The sequence below is a fragment of the Quercus robur genome, chromosome 10, assembly GCF_932294415.1.
Source record: "Quercus robur chromosome 10, dhQueRobu3.1, whole genome shotgun sequence".
In the NCBI taxonomy this organism is placed as follows: Eukaryota; Viridiplantae; Streptophyta; class Magnoliopsida; order Fagales; family Fagaceae; genus Quercus; species Quercus robur.
In genome coordinates this window covers 54595918-54618293 of record NC_065543.1, presented here as the reverse complement: position 1 = coordinate 54618293, position 22376 = coordinate 54595918, and the positions used below count along the sequence as shown (strand labels likewise).

Below are 22376 nucleotides of genomic sequence, written 5' to 3'. Positions count from 1 at the left end.
CTATGGTGACTAGCCTGTTAATTTTGCTAGAGAACACTATGTTACCTATACCATTTTTATTTTTGGCCTTTTTTTAAGGGTATTGAAGAGAGCTTAAGCTAATGATGAGAGATTTTTGGGAGGCTAGTAAGGAAAATGAAGTTGAAAAAAGTGGTAGTGAAGGTGATGAAGTTTATAAAGGAACCTATTACTAAAAAATAAAACTCACCACTGACTAACGTGTTGGGACTTAGGAGGGGCATGGAGAAAGTTTTACAAAATTTAGTCTAATTAGGAGGGCGACAAGGACAAGTCATAGGTGGGCGGCCCAATATTTTTGGTTTGGGGGGCCTAAGTCTTACAAAACTAAACTTTATCTCAAATTTTACCTATTAAAAATCATATTTTAGTAATTTTGGGGGGCCTTGGCCCCACTACGTTGCACTTAGTTCCGCCCATGCCACAAGATTAGCCCCCCTTCAAATTGAATTGAAAAAAGTCAATATGTAAGTAGAAATATTGAGTGTATTTGGTAAGGGTATTTAAATAACAGTTTTGTTATTTAAACAATACAACACGTATTTTTACAACACATTTTCATCCACATATATTTCTATAATACTTAAACAACGTTATTAAAATAACCTTACTAAACAGGCAATTGTGTTGGATTTTAAAAGAAAGTTTGTCAACTTGAACCATTAATGGACAATTTCAAATTGACCCAGCAAGGGGAAAATGACCATAAGATGTGTGGGTTTGAAACGGAACCGTAGCAGACGAATTACATACATGGATATGGCTGCGTGTGTATATATGTATATTGTGAAGTTCAAGCATCTCTTCCACAAGGCAAGATGAGGTATGAGGTGGTCAAAAGAAACATTCTCCTTTGTTTTCTCGTACTCACCACCCTATTTCTTGCATGGAGCTTGTTTTTCACCGGTAAGATCGAGCAGAAGCTTTCTTTTTTTTTTTTTCTGTAAATTTTTATATTGTTTGGCATGTATTTAAAGCTATAGCTTGAAGTTTTGTGTTGTTAGTTTATTTGTGTGTACGTGTGTGAAGGATAAAGAGAGAGATACGGAGAGCCTTTTCATTCAATAGCTTTGTATACACCTCCATATTAGATGCAAATCAATACCAAACATGTGTACAGAAAATACTAGCAGCAAAACATTTTTTTTACCACACCTCTCCAATATTCAATTGGAATTATGCCTTTTAACCTTTTAAATAGGAGGAAGAATGGAGATAGAGTTCTAACTTAGATCACTTGTTCAAATACTATAATAAATTATAAAAATTTTAAATTATTATAAAATCATGAATTTAATCATATAGCTGTTATTTTAACAAGTTTAATTTCCATAAGATGATACGGTGATGAACATTTGTGATGCATGATTTCTAAATTTTAACTGAACTATGAGGCAGACTAGCCTTAGAACCAAAAATTGTAATGGAATATTACAAATTAAGTACAATACAAGGCTACTACAAATGGATGTCCTTTTTACTTCCAAATTGACCGTGATGAAATTGCAATTGACAACAGTTTCAGCTTATTTTATTTTATTTTATCAGCTTGTTTGTTTTCTGAATATGTTGTGGTGATTTGTTTTCTTTGATGCAAGAACCAGGTGAGAAGATGGAGAAGTTAATTTACGCAAGAGAAGGGGAAAATTTGTATGCACCTATCAGTACTATAAAACAAAACAAAGGTCGAGCTTTTGACTTGGCAAAGCTAATGGCATCAGTAGTTCCTGAACCACCACCACCGGCTCCTGCAGGGAACATAGGGTCGCAACCCTAATAGACTACGTTTTTTTTTTTAAATAAATTTTTTATGAATAAATTCATTATAGAAATTCCTTGTATTTTATGTCTATGTCATCTCATAATGTGATGTAAATGTCATCGATAGGCAAATTACGATCCCAAAATAATACAGTTTACTGTAAATGTCATTTTAGAATTAGCCATTTAATAAAATAGGGAGTTCCACTTAATTAAAAGAAATCTTCTAAATCAAAACCAATGAAAAAAAAATTATAAAAATAACCATTAATTTTTTTTTTTGGTACCACCTAATAAAATCACATCCAGGAGAGTATTGTTAAATTTGCTGTCAGTTTGTCACCATGTTTAACCATTAAAATTTTCAATTCTTCCATATCTATATATATATATATATATATATATATAATAGTCAAAATGTTTAACTTTTAGCTTGTATTTAGACTCCCATTAGGAATTGTTTTTCTTAGAGTGGCGTGTAGTTAAGTTTTTGACTTGCTTCCAAAGCATGTTTGTATGCAATGCAAATTCCTTCACAGTAAAGGATGTGTAGCTGACTTACTTTCCTAAAACTCCAATACGATTAAATGAATTAGGCTAAGCTTGACTCATACATCTATATAAGAAGCAAGAACCCAAGGACGGAGTTAGGATTTTGAGTGAGGGGGGCGAGATATACTCAAAAGCAAATGCTTAAAAAATTTGTTATAGCCTAAACCTTCATATTGTAGCTCTAGATTAAACCAATGACAACCATTTTTTTTTATCCAAACTACTTATAAAAAAATATATGTGTATGCGAGTGTTTCTATCCCAAGCTTCTTTGGGGAACTTCATCTAACACTTAAGCTGCAATTATCCTATACTAATGCTTTAAGATAAATTTCATAAATCATTTAGAACCCAGATAGAAACTCACAAAAAGAATCAAAACTTAATGAAAATTTGAATAAAGAAAGTGTATTTTTTGTGAAAGCGTGGAAGTATTGAACAAAAATAGAGCATGAAAATTCAAAACCAAACTTTATATATTTTATATTTTGCTTTTTCTCATTGGGCCAGGGCGGCCATTGCCCCCCCCCGGTCCAAGCATAGCTACGTCCCTGCAAGAACCCTTAAAGGAAAATTAAACAATATTGCAGTTATAGTTTCAACTTTCAAGCTATGGGAAACTCACCGTGGAAACATCATAAAGACCTATAGAAGAAGAAACACACCATGACCAAGTAGAGGAAGATCATTCAATTTTCATATGAAAAATATGCGTAAAGCCCATGCTATCAAACCAGAAATTCAACCACAATAACAACTGTGTGCACCATTTTTTATGATGACAAATACATCAAAACTCAGATGGACATTAAGTTGCCAAACATTGAATGTCCAATATTTATTTATGATGCATGACTTGTATGTTTAAATAAGAATTAATTAATAAAACTTAATATCATATATATATTCTATTTATGTATTTACTACCTCACTTTGAAGGCTTCATAACATCATTATTTTATATATTTGATTTTTAAACTAAATTTTACCACTACAAACCACTGTTTTAAAAACCGGACCGGACCGGCCGGTCCGACCGGTTCAACCGGGAACCGGAGGCCAATCCGGTCCGGTTAAAAGGTCAAAAACCGGAAAACCGGCCAAAAACCGGTCAAAAACCGGGGTTGAACCGGAAATTAAAAAAAAACGGTTCTTTGTCCGGTTCGGTTTTTAAAACCATGCTACAAACTTGTTTCCCTTATATTTATACAAACTTGTTTCCCTTATATTTATGTTGTGTACTTCGGCCCAATTTGGTCCATTCAGTTCTAATTGGTCTCATTCGATCCATTTGGTCATATTCGGTCAATTCTGTCTACTTTGGTCCTATTTAGTCTCATTCTATCCACTTTGGTCTTATTCGGTCCACGTTGGTCCTATTCGGTCCACTTTGATACTATTCGGTCCATTTTGTCAGCTTTAGTCTTATTCGGTCTAATTTGGTCCTATTCAGTCCATTTTGTCCACTTTGGTCTTATTCGGTTCATTCATTCTTATTCCGTCCACTTTGGTCCTATTCAATTCATTTAGTCCTAATCGATCCTCTTCGGTTAGTTTTGGTTCATTCAGTTATATTCAGTCCAAATCGGTCCACTTTGGTCCTTTTAGTCCATTTCAGTCTATTTGTGTCCATCTCTGTTCATTTGGTTCATTTCAGTCCAATTTGGTCCACTTCGATTTATTCAGTCCATTTTTGTGCACTCACTTAATGGGAAAAGATAGGTTTAAATTGAGAGCACCTATTCTAAATCCAAATTTATTAAAAAAAAAATACTCGAGATATTATCATGTTTGATTCATTATTTGTGTAACACATTATGAGGATGAATATTATATTATAATATAAAGAGAATTACATTACCATAGTTTATAGTAACTGGCTTGTAACCCCATGCATATGCATGGATACACTAAAAGATATATAATAAGATGCATAGTATAATTCATATATATATATATATAATTTAAATACTATTGATAGTCATTTTTATATTTTGTTAACTTTTTAAAAAATTTTTGTAAGGATATTATTAGGTATAAAATGTAAATTGTCCATTTTTTTAAAATTATTGTGAACCACTTTTTTTTTATTATTATTTTTATTTACTTTTTATGATTCATTTATTCTAGACTCTTTGGTTTTTGTACTAAATAACTCATTTGGATGAATATTTATGATGTGATCCCACATTTGATTCTAAAATTAAAAAATAAAACTCTTTAAAAATAAATAATTTAGGACACATGACACAAAATTGAAATTCTAATTTAAATTTCTTTCAGCTTCACTTATTTTTTATATATATATATATATATATAGACGATGTCCCGCGTGATGCATGTATACTATTTTCTATTATTGGTATCAAGGTTATTGATGTCTATTGAGTCATAATTTTGTTTTTAGACAAAACTATGGATTCATAAATTGGCTATGGCATTGGGTGTGAAATATGTATTTCTAACTAGATATTATTTGACGCCTGTTCAAGTTTGTGGCATGAATGAGATCTCAGCCTCTCCTTACATGTATTTTTCTCCTGCCTAATATATTCTGGTTGAGTCTGAGCTTAACTCTAGCGGAATTATTCATATTCAATCAGAATTCTTATGAGTTAGAGCATCAACTGGTCAAATATGTATATGTTTGATTGCATATTTCTCAATTTCATATCTAGCATAACATACTGGATCTAAAATGTATGTTTAAAAATGATTCCATTATTGGTGTCACCAATGAGGAACAAACATGCTAATTCTCTTTAATTTGTCCTTTTGGCGACAAAATTTTATATATATAAAATTTTTCGTATATGAGATCAGATGTGTAGGAATATTGGATTGGCCCCTTCATACCATTACTAATTCTATGGTTGGCAGTGAGGCTTTGAACTCTCTGGAGTCGTAAAGTGACTATGGGAGTGGAAGTAGCACTAGAAGAAAAGTTCCAACTAAACCATGATCAATTGAACTCTGGTTCCTTTTAAATAGAGTCCTCAAACTAGAGTCTCAAATTATATCATGTAAAGAAAATAAACTTATAATGAGATTATATTATATTTTGAAATAGAATTCAAATGGCAAGTAAATCTCTCTAAGTGTAATAACATCAATGAATGTCAATCAACATCAATCATGATCAATTAGGTTCAACAAAATTAATTAACATTAATAGGTCAAATTTGGTGTCCAAGCTAAAAGTATGCTTTCTGCAGTTGGATTTTAGAGGATTATAGTTGATAGAGTAAAAGGAAGAAAATGAGGGATGTTATGAAAATACAAAGAAACGACCGCCTTAGATGTGTGTTGCGATTTTCTACTTCTCAATTTACATTGTTGAGCACCATCGAAACATAGACGATAGATTTCTTTACTAATGCATATATGCAGCCATATATGGTTTGGTTTTGATGGACTGAGTGTATAGTGCAGAACAAAACAAACTAGTTTTGTTTTCTGAAATTGACAAATAAACTAGTTTTGGATTGTATAACTAAAACTTTTAGTTTCATAATCCTGTTGGTGGTTTCTTTGTATCGACTTTAAGAAGTATTACCTTCTCCAATTTTTAATTAAGCACGCATTCATGATCAAATACCACAAGTTTGGCCACCATCAAATTGAAAGGAAATCTCTTGGACTGACCATATCTTAGTGGGATGTATATGTTATGTGACAATTTAGTGTCAAAAGTCAATACTTAGAAATATTATTGGATTTTAAATGAAATTTTTGTCAACTTCGCCAGCTAAAAGGCAAAGTCTAGGACTAAAAATGCTCCTAACACAATGATAAGCACTTTAATATTCCTGTGCTAGGTGCCTGGGTTTTGGTGGCATGTGTTTGTAGCCTTTTGAACTTTGACGCACTAATAAAAGAAAAGGACTAAAGAGACCACAGAGAAATTAAGAGACAAACATATATATGGCTGCGTATATATTGTGATATTCACTCACAGATCTCTTCCACAAGGCAAGTCTGGCAAGATGAGGTTTGACGTCAGGAGAGGCCTCCTCCCTGTTTTTCTTATACTTACCATCCTATTTGTTGCATCAAGCTTGTTTTCCACCGGTAAGAAAAATACTATTTTTTCCACTCACATCTCCATAATAATAGGCATTAAAAACTTTTAATTAACAAGCAAACACTTTATGAAGTACAATACATGGATACTAAAGATCGATGTCCCTTTTACTTCCAAATCAATTGAGATGAACTTCACACCTTTATTTTATATCTACTTTCAAACTATTTATTATATATTTTAAACTTTGTATCTCTTTCTTCTTTATTTTCTGAATATGTTGTGGTAATTTATTTGATGCAACAATCAGATGACAAGATGGAGAAGTTAACTTACGCAAGAGAGAGCCAAAAATTGTCTCGAGTTGTCATTGTAAAACAAAGGAACAGCCCAACTATCCGCTTTGCAAAACTAGCGAAAGGACGAATTTTTGAATCACCGCCACCACCCCCGGGAGGGAACAGAGGGTCACACCCCTAATATGTATTCCTTGTACTTCATGTTTTAGTCATCTCTCTCTTAATAATTCAACAGTCAGAGAAGAGAGAGGATTTGAATCCTAAATGTTTCTATTAAGAACATCAAAAGTTGTTATATAGTTGAATAATGAGGCTCTTGATCTCAGTCATCCCTTAAATATAATGTAAATTTCACCAACATGCAAATACTGGCATCTTTTTTTGCGATATATGCATATACTAACATCAAAATATTGTAAATTTAATTTTGACATGAACAATCTATACTATATATAATAATATGGAGTCTTTCCATTTACTTTTGCATAGTTCTTGTTGCATCACGACATCATCAGCTGTTAGCAATTTTCCACATTTTTTCTTCTTTATTGACAATGAATGACTTAATTCTCAATTTTGTTTCCTTTAATACTTTATTTAATTCTTTCCTTCATCAATACAATATTTAAAAGCTAAAGAATAGCATTAATTGTTGCTACACTTCTGTTTAGCCACATTAGCGTAGCGTTTTAGTCCAGTTCAATCTATTAGGTCTATTCTAGTCCACTTAGGTCCAATTCAGTCCATTCAGGCTAGTTTGATCCACTTTGGCCCATTTCTGTCTAGTTTGGTTTGTTAGGTCCAATTTAGTCCATTCTGGTCCACTTTAATCCAATCAGTGCACTTCAGGCCATCCACTCCAGTCAGGCCAGTTTGATCCACTTCAGCCCATCCACTCTAGTCGGGCCAGTTTGATCCACTTCAGCCCATTTCTGTCCATTTGGTCCAATTTGATTAATTTAGTCCACCTCAGTCTATTTTGGTCTCCACTTTGGTCTAATTAGTCCATTTTAGTCCATTTGGGCCAATTCGATCTACTTCAGCCTATTTCCGTCCATTTGGTCAATTCTAGTCCACGTTGATCCATCCTGTCAATTTCAATGTGCTTACTTAAGAACGAAAAAAGAAGTTTGGGTTGAAAGTACCTATTCTAAATTCGAATTTATTAACAAATATAGATCTCAAATTCATTATAAATTCTATTAAATTTTAGCAATTTAATTTCAAATTTGTTTCACATATATTTAATGAAGAAAATGTTTTGGCTTCATACATGTTTGGAGCCAATTAATGCTCCAACTACCAATAAAAAGTAGCACGTGTTTTATTATGTGCATTGCACATGACTCACTTAGTTAGTTGGGTTAAGTGAGTTGTGCATTGCGCATGATAAGAATACATTTAATTTTCTTATTGGTGGTTGGAACCTAAAATTATAAACATATTTGAAGCCAAACTTTATAGTAAATTTACGTTATTAAATTGTGGGAATGACTAAATTGTGGAAATTTATCTTCATCACATAAATGATACGATCTAGGAACCTGGTTTAGGCCCAAATTTATTATTAATCAGTTGCATACAATAGTGTTCAAAAAAGAAGAAGCATACAATACCTTTTAAGAGTCCCCAAATTACATCAAACATATAGAAAGAAAATAAACTCATAATAAGATTAAATGAATGTGATTGATAGTCTCAAATCACACTAGTATTCTGCAGTTGGATGATGATTTTCAAGTTGATAGGAAAAAGGAAAAGGAAGAAAAATGAGGGATGTTAGGAAAAAGCAAATAAACAACCACCTTAATTGGATACTGGTGGAAAAAGGCCAATATCTCTGGTCTTCAGTGTAATAAAGTGAGTGTGACCTACCACTTCTCATCATGTTATTATTCACAAACAACCCCACCTATTTGTCTCACTCATCATAAAAAATTGCAACGGAGCTAGTGCCAGTGCACTATGCTGGAAGAGTGCCACAATAAACTAATCAAGAGTGGTAAAGAAGGAAATTTCTTTATCATAACATTGAATTTCTGGCTCAATCTCTCAATCTATATTCATGCATGATGCGCTCTCTCTCCAGAGTAATGATGAGCGTATTAGTGGGATATGTTTTGCGTAGTCGATACGTAAAAATATTATTGTATCTTAAAATGAAAGTTGGTCAAATTTGTTCTACTGGCCTTTGGGGGCATGTGTTTGTGGCCTTCGAACTACCCACTAAAGGCTTTGTGGCCTTTTGAACTTTGACCCCACAGTAATGGAAAATGACCGAAGAAACTGTAGAGTAACTGATAAGGATAAAAATAGTACTTATTCATACAAGGCATAAAGCTGACGGTTTTAGATAAAGGCATCAGGCACAAGCTGACGGGTACAGTTACAACCGTCAGCTTCCTCATGTAGGAGTCAACGAATGATGTTCTAGATTGGGGGAATGAGGGAAGTCTGCGAGACACACCTAAAGGCTGACGACATCAACAAATTGACGCCAGTAAGGCTGAAGGAAATAAATAAGCTGACGACCCTGATGCAAGTTTACTTGCTACCCACGATTGCATATATAAGGAAATGCCTTGCCCTCCACATTTGATGCTACTCAAAGGATCCCTATAAGGAAAGGATCCCGCCAAATACGCCCAAGAAGACTCCTATAAGGAAAAGACTTTCGCACCAAGGAAGAGATGTCAACCCTCTACTACTATAAAAGCCCTAGTACCCTCGCTAGCCAAGGTACGCATAATTCACCCCTCTCTAGCACTCTAGAGTTGTAAGAAATTCTAACTTGACCTTCGGAGGGTACTTGGCCGGCACCACATCGGTGCTCTCTGCAAGGTCTTCTCTTTTGTGTTGTGCAAGTGCTATTTCGAGTGCGCAAGTACCTGTGGCTCACTGGTGACTTTTTCGGCATCATCAGTTGGCGTCGTCTGTGGGAAAGTTTGTTTGACTGAATTTATAAGTCACAGCAAGCGCTTCCCGGACAAAGAGTTGCATGGTACTTACTCGATCAATGGTGACCACCAATAACGTTCACGAAGACGAGCCGCGACCATCTGCTCTCGAGAGACAAGTGCAGACTCTGGCTGCAGCTGTGGAGCGCCTCACCAAGCAAAACCAGATTTTGGAAGAACAGCTACGACGAAAGGCAGGACACGGTGCTCAGGAAGAGGACTAGGAGGATACTAGCGCCGAGCGACGAGATCAAGAGGGATCGGAGGGTAGTAACACCCCAAGCAGACCAGAGCGACAAAATGTAAGCCTCCCATCCCTCATGGATGTGACTCCGCCGCCGGTTGCTGAAGAGATACAGGTTATAAAGGAACAGATGGAAGTTATGATGAACGCCCTCAAAGGACGAGTGTCCAGTGATCTTGACGATCTCGTTAACCGAACTGACTCACCGTTCACCGCCTCCGTCAATTCTTTCCCCCTACCGCATAAGTTTCGCATGTCACAGATAGATAGCTACGACGGAGTCAAGGACCCTCTGGATCACCTAGAGACCTTCAAGACCTTGATGCACCTTCAAGGAGTAGCTGATGAAATCATGTGTAGGGCCTTCCCCACGACGCTGAAGGGTGTGGCAAGAATTTGGTTTAGCCGCCTGACGCCCGGCTCTATCAGCACTTTCAAAGAGCTAAGCGCTCAGTTTACCGCGCACTTCATCGGGGGACATAGGTATAAAAGGTCTACAGCTTGCTTGATGAGCATCAAGCAGCGAGAGGATGAGACGCTGAGATCCTACATATCCCGCTTCAATAAGGAAGCACTCTTGATCGACGAAGCCGACGACAAGATACTTGTAGCGGCCTTCACGAATGGGCTACGGAAGGGAAAGTTTTTGTTCTCCCTATACAAGAACGACTCGAAGACCATGTCAGAAGTACTTTACAGGGCCACCAAGTACATGAATGCTGAAGACGCGCTGCTAGCTCGAGAGGAAAGCCTAAGAAAAGGGAGAGACAAGAAGACACACGGCAAGACCAAGGGCGGAAGAAGGCAAGAATAGGAGATCGCAGGGATGAAAGGCGCTCCAGGCCCCCGGGAGGAAGGTTCATAACCTTCACCCCGTTAACTGCCCCAATAGACCAAGTCCTAATGCAAATAAAGGACGAGGAGGCCCTGACCTACCCCGGAAAGCTGAAGGGAGATCCTAACAAGCGACCGAGGGACAAATATTGCCGCTTCCACCGTGACAACGGTCATGACATGGCCGATTGTTACGACCTAACGCAGCAGATTGAGGCCCTTATCAAGCAAGGGAAATTGCAGAAGTTCGTTAGAAAGGAGAGAGCGGATCCGCCTCCTTAAGAGTATCCTTGCCAACGGGATAATGAGCACCCTAGGCCCCCCATAAGACACATCAGGATGATCATAGGGGGAACAGCAACTACTGGGTCGTCAAAGAAGGCCCGTAAGACTTACCTCAGGATGGTCCAAAGCGTCCAGCTGACGGACACCGTGCCAAATATAGGGCGGACAGAAGGCCCCATCATTGGATTCTCAGAAAAAGATGCACGTCGGCTTCACCACCCGCATGGTGACGCGCTCGTTGTAAGCATTCGGGTAGAGGACTACAACATGCACCGGGTGTTGGTCGACAATGGCAGCTCGACGGATATCCTATACTACCCAGCGTTCCAGCAAATGGGGATCGACAGAGAACGATTGATTCTGACAAACGCCCCACTCGTCGGCTTTGGAGGAACAAGGGTGTTCCCCTTGGGCGTGGTCAGATTATCCGTCACGGTAGGTGACTACCCTCAGCAAATCACCGAGGACGTAACATTCCGAGTAGTCGACTGCTCATCCACCTACAATGCTATCATCGGACGACCCACTCTCAACTCGTGGAAGGCTGCAACCTCAACCTACCACCTAATGATTAAGTTTCCTACCGAGTATGGAGTGGGAGAGTTACGCGAAAATTAGCTCGCTGCACGCGAATGCTACGTAGCCATGATGGAAATGGATGACCACCTCCAAGCTATGAACATAGAAGAACACCGCACGACAACGGAGCCGGTAGAGAAGCTTGAAGAAATACTTCTTGACGACTCCAATCTCGACCGAACAACCAAAATTGGAACCCTCGCTAGTCCCACGCTCTGCCAAGCACTCACGACCTTTCTCAGAAGTAATAGGGATGTATTCACTTGGAGCCACGAAGACATGCCAGGGATAGACCCTTCAGTCATGGTACATAGGCTGAATGTATCGCCCTCCTTCCCACCCATTCAACAGAAGAAGAGGGTGTTCGCCCCGGAGCGAGATCAGGCCATAGCGGATGAAGTTCGCAAACTACAGGAGGCAAGTTTTATTAGGGAAGTTTACTACTCCGATTGGCTGGCGAACGTAGTGACGGTTAAGAAAGCTAGCGGGAAGTGGTGGATGTGCGTGGACTTCACTGACCTTAACAAAGCCTGTCCCAAAGACAGCTATCCCCTCCCAAGGGTCGACGTTCTAGTAGACTTTACGGCTCGACACCAGCTGTTGAGCTTTATGGACGCTTTCTCGGGTTACAACCAAATCCGAATGCACTAAGCTGATCAGGAGAAAACTTCGTTCGTAACCAGTCAAAGCCTCTTCTGTTATAAAGTAATGCCCTTCGGCCTGAAGAATGCGGGCGCAACGTACCAGAGGCTTATGAACAAAATGTTCGCACAGCAAATTGGGAGAAATGTCCAAGTCTACGTTGACGACATGCTGGTAAAAAGCCGAAAGGAGGAAGATCACTTGGAGGACCTCAAGGAAACATTCGACACCCTCCGTTCTTGCAACATGAAGCTCAATCCGGGAAAGTGCGCCTTCGGAGTGACTGCGGGAAAATTCCTAGGATTTATGGTTTCTCAAAAGGGCATCAAGGCCAACCCGGACAAGATTCGGGCCATTATAGAGATGGCATCGCCAAGAAATGTGAAGGAAGTACAAAGCCTCAACGGAAAAATAGCAGCACTAAATAGGTTCGTGTCGAGGGCAGCGGACAAGTGTTTACCCTTCTTCCGCACACTGAAGAGATCATTCGAGTGGACTGCCGAGTGTCAGCAGGCATTTGAGGAGTTAAAGGCTTATCTCTCTTCCCCGCCGCTGCTAAGTCCATCGCAGCCAGGAGAAGAGCTTTTCCTCTATCTGGTCGTCTCCCCCGCAGCCGTCAGCGCTGCCTTGGTCAGAGAAGAAGAAAGAGTACAAAAGCCCGTATATTACACGAGCCGGGCGCTTTGCGGTGCCGAAGAAAGATACCCACCTATGGAGAAACTTGCCTTTGCGTTAGTTACGGCAGCTCGCAAGCTCAAGCCATACGGTCAACGTTCTGACTGACAAGCCCTTGCGACAGGCGATGAGCAACCCTAAAGCTGCGGGTTGACTGGCGTTATGGGCTATAGAATTGAGCGAGTTTGATATCCACTAGCGCCCACGGACCGCCATCAAAGGACAAGTCGTCACAGACTTCATAGCAGAATTCATTCGCGACGAAGACAAGGGGGTAGAAGAGTCCCCTCATTGGAGCATATATACAGACGGATCATCCAATAGACAAGCCAGGGGGGCTGGCATCGTACTACTGTCACCCGAAGGAGACACGGTTGAATGTATGGTCTGTCTCAACTTTCCCACCACCAACAATGAAGCAGAGTACGAAGCGTTAGTAGCAGGCCTCGACCTCGCCAAAGCAGCGGGAGCCACGAGCGTAGTCATTTACTGCGACTCTCAGGTCGTTGCTAACCAAGTGAATGGAGACTATGAGTGCAAGGGCGAAAGGATGAAGAGATACCTTGATCAAGTAAGGAAAAGAGTAGACGACCTAGAGGCCAAAATCATCCAAATCCCTAGAGGAGAAAATGAGCAAGCCGACCGTCTTGCCAAAGCCGCTTTAGCAGAACATATGATCATCCCTGGTAATGTACTCTTTTTTGTTCAGCCTTCTTCACTAATAGATTCCGGCGACATACAGGAGATAGGCTTTGAAAGTAACTGGACCACACCGTTAGTTTCATACTTAAAAAACGGGGTCTTGCCAGACGGGAAGGAGGCTGCAAGAAAGTTGAAAGTCCAGGCAGCGAGATTCGTCTTGATAAAAGATGTCCTGTACAAGAGAGGCTTCTCCCGTCCATATTTGAGATGCTTGGGTACGGAAGAGGTAGACTACGTCATGAGGGAGGTACACGAGGGAATTTGCAGAAACCATTCGAGGTCAAGGTCACTGGTACACAAGCTTATGCGAGCAGGGTACTATTGGCCCACCATGCAGAAGGATGCCGAGGCTTATGTCAAGATCTACGACAAATGCCAAAGGTTCAGCAATATTACTAGACAACCAACCGAAGAGTTGACCCCGATGACGGCCCCATGGCCGTTTGCTCAGTGGGGATTAGATATTATGGGACCATTCCCTATAGCATTATGATAGCTAAAATTCCTAGTAGTAGGTATTGACTACTTTACAAAGTGGGTGGAAGCTGAAGCCTTGGCCACTATCACGGAGAAGAATGTACGGAGTTTCGTCTGGAAATGCATTGTATGCAGGTTTGGTATCCCAAGAGTCTTAGTCTCGGATAACGGGAAGCAATTCGACAACGACTCCTTCCGGGACTTTTGCTTGCAGTTAGGGATACGAAACCACTACTTCTCCCCCGCCCACACTCAGGCTACCGGACAGGTCGAAGTCATGAACCGATCCTTGCTCAAAATTATCAAGACTCGGCACGAGGGGGCAAAGGGTATATGGCCTAAAGAATTGGCAAGCATATTATGGGCATACAGGACAACGGCAAGGACGCCCACAGGAGAAACACCGTTCCGACTAACATACGGGAGCGAAGTAGTCATCCCGGCCGAAATTGGACTCACAAGCTACAGGGTACACAACCATGACGAAAGCAAGAACGACGAGGCCATGCGACTACAGCTTGACCTAGTGGACGAAGTCAGAGCGATGGCAGAACAAAGGCTTGCAAGGTACCAGGACTGCATGGCCAAGCATTACAACTCCCGGGTCCGACACAGAGACTTCCATGTTGGAGATCTCGTTCTTAGGAAAATCATAGGCGCTGCTAGAGACCCTACCCAAGGGAAGCTCGGCCCTAATTGGAAAGGACCTTACTGAGTCACGTCATGGCAGAGGAAAGGCATTTACCACCTGGAGACGTTAGACAGACAGAAGCTGCCGCATCCATGGAACACCGAGCACTTATGGAAGTATTACCAGTAGAGATGGTAGCATGAAGACCAACCCCCCTTTTTTATTTACAATTCACTATAGCAAATTTTAGTTATACTCCTCAGTTTTATCATTTACTTTAGTTTTCGCAACAATACCTCTTTTTCATTTTAAGCCCAAAGGGCAGGATTTGATTGTCGAACTACTTTTATTTACGAATGCATGGCACTAAGAGGAGTTTATTCAAAAAATTGCTGGAGTTTCTATTTTACAAGTCTACAGTCTTAAGTTTACAAAAGTGGATGATTATGTTCACAAAAGTGGACGACTAAGTTCACAAAAGTGGACGATTATGTTCACAAAAGTGGACGATTAAGTTCACAAAAGTGGACGACTAAAGTAAACGGCTAAGTCCATAAGAATGGACGGAAGCTGAAAAGCTGACAGGCTCACCAAATGAAGGAGACTATAAAATGAGACCATTTAGTCCATAGTATGGACGGAAGCTAAAAAGCTGACGGTCTCACCAAATGGATGAGACTATCACATGGACAAGGTTATAAAACCAACGGGCTTACAAAGATGACAAAGTCATCAAGTCCATAATATAGACGGAAGCTGAAAAGCCGATAGTCTCACCAAATGGATGAGACTATCATCACATGAATAGGGTTATAAAACCGACGGGCTTACATGACGAGGTCATTAAGTCCATAAATGGCTGGAAGTTAAAAAGCTGACTGTCTCATTAAAGTAAGTGAGATTATAAAAATAACAAGGTCGATTAATGGACGAGGTTATAAAGCCGACAGGCTATTAAAAACGACGGAATCATTAAACACTTAACATGGATGAAGCTACAAAGCTGACGGGCTTGGAAAAAATAACGTTCCTTACAAAATGGACGAGGTCATAAGATTAGCAACACAATCAAATGCCCAGAGGTAAAGCTCATGAAACCGACGAGCTTATCAAATTCAAAAGGATGAGATGGACAGGCTCAAAAAGGAACATAAGTTACACGAAGCCCGTATCAACAGATTTTTCCATTGAACAAGTCCACCCTCAAAAGCTGACGGGTTTCCCAAAACAGACGGGATTACAGGCCGACAAATTCATCTAACACAATCATTGATTAAAAAAGTAGAAAACGATGGGAATAACATGCCACATAACAAAATAAACTGTCTATAAATAAAAGCCCAAAAAACCAAAGGGGCACTTAAACAATTATTTGCAAAATAATTGAAATACACATGAAGAAATCAGGTAGCAGGAGCGTCAGCAGGGTTCTCGTCAACTTTCTGAGACTCAGGATTTTCAACATCTACAAGCACAGTTGGAGGGTTGGAAGCAGGAGTATGAGGAGGATTGGCAGCAGGTTGGGCGAGAACGACGACACCGTCATCCTTGGGAGGTGGATTGGACTTAGAGGAGCCGTCACCTTTATCATCCATCGTAGTTCCAGATAAGTCCAGCTCTGGAAAAACTGACGCAACTTGTTTAAGGCAATCATCAAACCCAGTGCCATAATACTTGGCACAAGTCAATAAATGACTGCGACGCCTTAAATTCTTGGACAGCATCAGTCCCAGCTGTTTCCACTTTTTCTCGCAAGGCTGTCACCTCCTGCTATAGCTTCTCCTTCTGACGGTCAGCCTCCTCCAGCTTCCTCCTTACCTCATTCAGCTCATTATTCAGCGTACGGACGGCCTCCTTGTATTGCCCCTGCTCATTCATCAAATTTACATTATGTTTCCTAACCCGGTTGACGACCCCCTCCTTGGTAACACAATGATCCGGAAGGGCCTTAACACATACCAAGGCCTGAAAAAAGAACACAGGCGTCAGTCTAATGAATCAGAAGGAAATAAAACCAGCTTGACCTGAGGGAGCGAGCATACCCTAGCAAGATCAAAAAGAGCTGACGCTTCTAAATCCTCCGTCCCCAACAGGTTGCAAGGCCCTATATCTGTTGGCTTTATGAAGGACCCCACTTCCCCGACGGCATAGTCCTTGTGGGTCAGAAGGCAACAAGAGCCCTCGATGACGGGACCAGAGGAAGTCATTACCCCCTTGCTCGCACCATGGCTTGGCTTAAGGGGTGACTTCCCCTTTGAAGAAATGTCCCCAGGAGTGACGGTAGCCTTTTTGGACGGACGGTCGTCATTCCCGTCAGGTTTCCTTTTCGAAACCTTAGTGACGGTCTTGGGGGTTGACGAGGTTCCCCTCTCTGCCTCCTTCGCTTTCTTTTCCTCTTTTTTGCGAGCTACAGCAGCCTTCACCCTTTGTTTAGCAGATTCCATCTCTGCACAAAGTAAATAACAATTATTACAACAGACGGGATGGGTAAACTGACGGAGGCAATAAAGAATTTACTCACGACGACGAGAGAAATCGTCCAATCTGTGAGCTTCAGTTGATGGCTCTGGACCCCCGCAGTACAAATGAATAGTGTTAAGGGTAATCAAGTCCCTACACTTTTGTTCCTTCAAAGGGATTTCAAGAACCCGACGGGTGAACGCCTCTTGCTCGGCGGTTATATGTGGACGGCTACAGGCTGAAGAGACAAAAACGAAGACATTAAAACACTAAATGGAGTAATAAAAGGCTAAAAAGCTGACAGTAAATCAAAAGCTGTCAGTATCAAAACCTGAGGCTTTAACTAATGCCCAGGTGTTATCAAAACCACGAGGCAATGGTAACCCACTCTTTTGGACGGCATACCCAGTCAGATCCCTCAAGGAAAAAATATCTACTTTTCCAACTCCTGTTGGAATTTGACATATTAGATATAAGCCTTAAGTCCTTTTCCCTGACTGAAAAATGGTAAGTTCTTTTGGATGAAACAATCTGACGGGGTTTGTAGCAGTAGAAGAACTCGTCTAGAGAAAGCTGATGGTTCCCACCGCTCAAACAGCCCCACAAAACCTCAGCCCCAATAAAAGTCCTCCAAGCATTGGGGGTAATCTGGCTGACGGATATCCCCATAAAGTCAAAAAGCCGACATTGCAAAGCCGTCAGTGGCAGCCTCAATCAGGCAGAAAGCACGGCGTCATACATGCCGACGTCTACAGTATTCCCTGTATAACACTTTTCCTTTTTCCTAGGGAGACGGATTGAAATGTGGTTTGGGATTTGAAAATGGGTACGTAATTCTTTGAAAACCTTCTCACTCATTTTGGGCAAAATTTTGTTGACGACCCAATCCTCGGGAAGGATGAAGGGACGGTTTCCTCCGGGACTTACTAAAGCCTCTTCATAGGACTCCTTGTCACCCTCATCCTCCTTTTCATCTCCGTCACTCTCTCGCTCCCCTTCAACCTCACCTACTACTTTCTCCCCAACTCCCTCAACATAGTCTTCTACGTCGTCGCTAGGAGACTGGGCTGACGTTTCCCTTCCTGACGACTCAGAAAAGCCGTCGGACTCTTGACCTGAGCCAAAAACTTCGTCATAGCCCGCTTCATCGCGGACTGACGACTGGTCACTCGACGCGTCACTTGACATCTGACTACCTACAAGTGACAGATCCATTCTAAGTACCTAGACTGACGTCCTCACTAAGAAATTGTTCTGTTAGAGCAAAAATACAAAGAAAGAAGGAAAAAGAACTTACAGGTAAATAAGTCTTGGAGGAGAAAACAGCCTAGAAAGTGACGGCGTTAGCAACAGGTGACGGATCAGCAAAAGCAAATGCGACGAGCTCTCTCTCTTGAAATATCAACAAGGTTGAAATAGAGGAATGAGGAGAAGGATGCGCGTTATATATAGGAAGAAAAATGCGCGGAAGGCGTGGCGACGCCCTTGTCCAGAAACGAAGCCAACGAGAGTGCACCACGTGTCCAAGCATTAAATGGCTGGTGGCTCGAGGAATCACTCATAAATGATTTTCCCGCTCCTCTGAACCAAAAGATAGTTAACCAATAAAAAACTTAACTCCACATCCCGTTAGTTTAAAACAACGAGGATGTAGAGTAGGGGGCAGCTGATAAGGATAAAAATAATACTTATTCATACAAGGCATAAAGCTGATGATTTTAGATAAAGTCATCAGGCACAAGCTGACGGGTACAGTTACAACCGTCAGCTTCCTCATGTAGGAGTCAACGAATGATGTTCTAGATTGGGGGAATGAGGGAAGTCTGCGAGACACACCTAAAGGCTGACGACATCAACAAACTGACGCCAGTAAGGCTGAAGGAAATAAATAAGTTGACGACCCTGATGCAAGTTTACTTGCTACCCACGATTGCATATATAAGGAAATGCCTTGCCCTCCACGTTTGATGCTACTCAAAGGATCCCTATAAGGAAGGGATCTCGCCAAATACGCCCAAGAAGACTCCTATAAGGAAAAAACTTCCGCACCAAGGAAGAGATGTCAACCCTCTACTACTATAAAAGCCCCAGTACCCTCACTAGCCAAGGTACACATAATTCACCCCTCTTTAGCACTCTAGAGTTGTAAGAAGTTCTAACTTGACCTTTGGAGGGTATTTGGCCGGCACCACACCGGTGCTCTCTGCAAGGTATTCTCTTTTGTGTTGTGCAGGTGTTATTTCGAGTGCGCAAGTACCTGTGACTCACTGGTGACTTTTTCGGCATCATCAGTAACATACAAACATGTCTGGGTATATATCATGACATTCTTGTGACCAATTCTCTTCCATAAGGCAACATGAGGTTTGAGCTGCAGAGAGGCAAACTCCTTGGTTTTCTTGTACTTACCGCCCTATTTATTGCATGGAGCTTGTTTTTCACTAGTAAGACTAAAAGTAGCACTTTTATTTTTTAATAAATTTTATATTGATTGGCATGTATATAGTGCTATAGCTTCAAATTTTGTGTTCTTTATTAATTCCCGTGTGTTGTTAGGGTTAAATTCTATTAGTGTTGGCAAGTCGTTTTCATAGTGTTGTCTAAATGTGACTTGAGTTTTAAGTTTTTAGTATCTAATTATGTGATTTACGATCTACATTGAAAGACACAAGCTCATGAATTGCTCAGTTTGCTGCCTCAGCTGCAAGCTTGACTGTAGCTTAATCAATTGAGCATGCTTAACTCTTACTTTGAGTCGGCTTAACTCTTACTTTGAGTCTTTGACTCTATTAATTTGACCGATCAAACCATGAGATTACTGAATCTCAAATTTAGGCCCATAAATGATAACCCAAGCCTTCGGTTTCGTGCCATAAAGTTCCAGAACATATTAAAGCATTCTTAGGTCATTATCTCTGTAACTGTATTGAAGATTCAGGGGTGTTCCAAGTGAAGCTGCTACCAAGACCTACTTAATCAAGTTGTTACTTTAGGGTTAGACATGAATTGTTGTATTTAAGCATTGAAGAAATTCACCAGTAGAACAGTCTATTGGAGATGTGTACGGTCACGTGAGTAAGTTCTACTATAGGTAGCAACTCTAGGATTGAGCTAGGACTGAAGTATAATAAGTTCTTACAACCAAAAATTGTAGTGGAATATTATGAAGTATAATCAGATTATGTCATTTTCAGTTTCCAAATAATTGTGTTTATGATCTTTTTAACTTGGTATCTATATTCTCCAGATGAGAACGTGAAAAAGTTACCTGAAGCAAGAGATGGGAAAGAATTGTCTGGAGTTGTCTTTATAAATCAAATCAACAGCCCACCTTTACCTTGGGTAAAAGACTCATTCAAGCACAGTCTAAGTACGTATGTAGTACCACAATCACCACCACCGCCTCCTCAAAGAAACTCAACCCCTCATCCACTCACCTAGTGGGCAAATGCCAATGTCAAAATAGTATGTGCATTTGTTATTATGGTTTACTGGGAAGATTACAACCTACTCTAGGGAATGTGAGGTATTACTATGTTTGGTTTGTTATTTATGCAACACAATATGGGAATGTAAGATTATAATTAAGGACATTTTGGTACATTGAATGCTAATTATGATATGAACGATAATCTTCAAACTTAAGTACAGTATTTTATTTGCAATTCTTTAAATTCTTATCCATGTAAGCATTAACGCTTTAACCTCACTTTTAACACCAACAAAGTTTCAGTCTTATATTAAACAAAAAACCAATCAGCCATTGCCATCTCTCTCAAACCTCAACCTCCATTCCTTGTCCTCCTCCACTCACAATCTCTCCAAGCTCCACCACACCACCAATAACATCCTTTGCCTCTCTAGAAATGTGTCCAGCATCCCATGGAAGACCAAAATTGTCTTAACCCCAAAATTTCCAACACCAGAAAAATCCAATAATATATATATTCAAGGCAAAACCGATAAATAAATCAATCCTGAAAGTTCAATTAGTGTGTAAAACACCTATGAACGTTTAGACCCCCAAATACAAAATTACCAACACAAGCTTATAACAAACAATATGTGTACAGAATATGAAATATAAGCTATATCCAAATTGGTAACACACTCTAAACTATAATTAAATACAATCACAGTAGTAATTAAAAGGTAAAGAGTAAAGGAAGAGAGATGCAAATACAAAGCTAACACGGCAATGTGTTATCGAAGAGGAAACCGAAGTACTCGGCGAAAAACCTCTCTGCCACCCTCCAAGTGGTCAATAATCCACTAGAGAATAAAGTTGGGATACATGAATAGCAGAAGATCCTCCAAGCCTAATCTACCTAGTGCACCTAAGTCCTCTAAGCTTCTTGCTCCAACAGGGTTACGCCAAACCTTGTCTTCTCTAGCTTATCGAATCCCACAATCGCCCATTGCATCCACTATCCTTGGCATCTTCCAATACTTCCCAAAGCTCCAAAAACACTCTCAACACTTTGAATGGGTGTAGGTAGTGTTTGGGTACAAATCTCCTCTCTATGGGTATATCAATGGGAGAGGGAAGGAGAAGAGACTATAAAGATTTCTCTCAAAGAATGGGTAGCTCTCTCTAATAGGGTGGGTGTGTTGTAGAAACCTCTCTTAGGGTTTTTCTCTCAATAGACTCCTCACCTTTTCTGTGGGTAATGAGGGTATATATATAGTATAGGTTGTTAGGTTCTAAAAGTTCAGAACAATTGGCAAATCGTGAACACAAACTTATCTAGATATAAATCCTAGAGTCTATAGGTATTATTAGACAATGCTCAAGGTGATTCAAGTCAAGATTCAAGAACATACAAGCTGTAGGAAGAAGATTTTATAATCTGTTTGGTTCGACCGATCGAGAGACAGGCTCGACTGATCGAGATTCGTATCTGCAGAATTTTAATTAAGCTCAAACAGCAGTTCAAGCCCATTAAGGATTAGGGTTTCAGATCTACTTCTCCTACTATATAAAGGAAACCTTAAGTACGTTTTTATAAGGCTTTTCAGAGAGAGAAGAGTGTGCCTCTTTCGTATCTAGGGTTTTGTACCCAAAAAACTTTCTCATATCTTCTATCGGTGTTATTTCTTGAAGAATCTCAAGATCCGGTGTTGTAGAAATTGTTGCCTTCTCTAGTCATCAAAGGTGCTGATGATCTAAACCTTCAAGGGTGATCTTGGAGTCACAATCAGGAGAGTTTGTGTTGCTAAACCTTTGAGTGAGATC

At 40.2% G+C, this 22376-nt stretch overlaps 2 long non-coding RNA genes across 2 annotated transcripts; both read left to right on the top strand.

Annotated features, from left to right (window-relative positions):
• The first annotated feature begins 731 nt into the window (after positions 1-731).
• LOC126702650 (uncharacterized) lies at positions 732-1949 on the top strand. The gene is made up of 2 exons (XR_007647809.1): positions 732-924; positions 1623-1949. It is a non-coding gene; the product is annotated as an uncharacterized LOC126702650 (long non-coding RNA).
• A 4192-nt stretch (positions 1950-6141) lies between these two features.
• LOC126702651 (uncharacterized) lies at positions 6142-6979 on the top strand. The gene is made up of 2 exons (XR_007647810.1): positions 6142-6402; positions 6666-6979. It is a non-coding gene; the product is annotated as an uncharacterized LOC126702651 (long non-coding RNA).
• The last annotated feature ends 15397 nt before the right edge of the window (positions 6980-22376 follow it).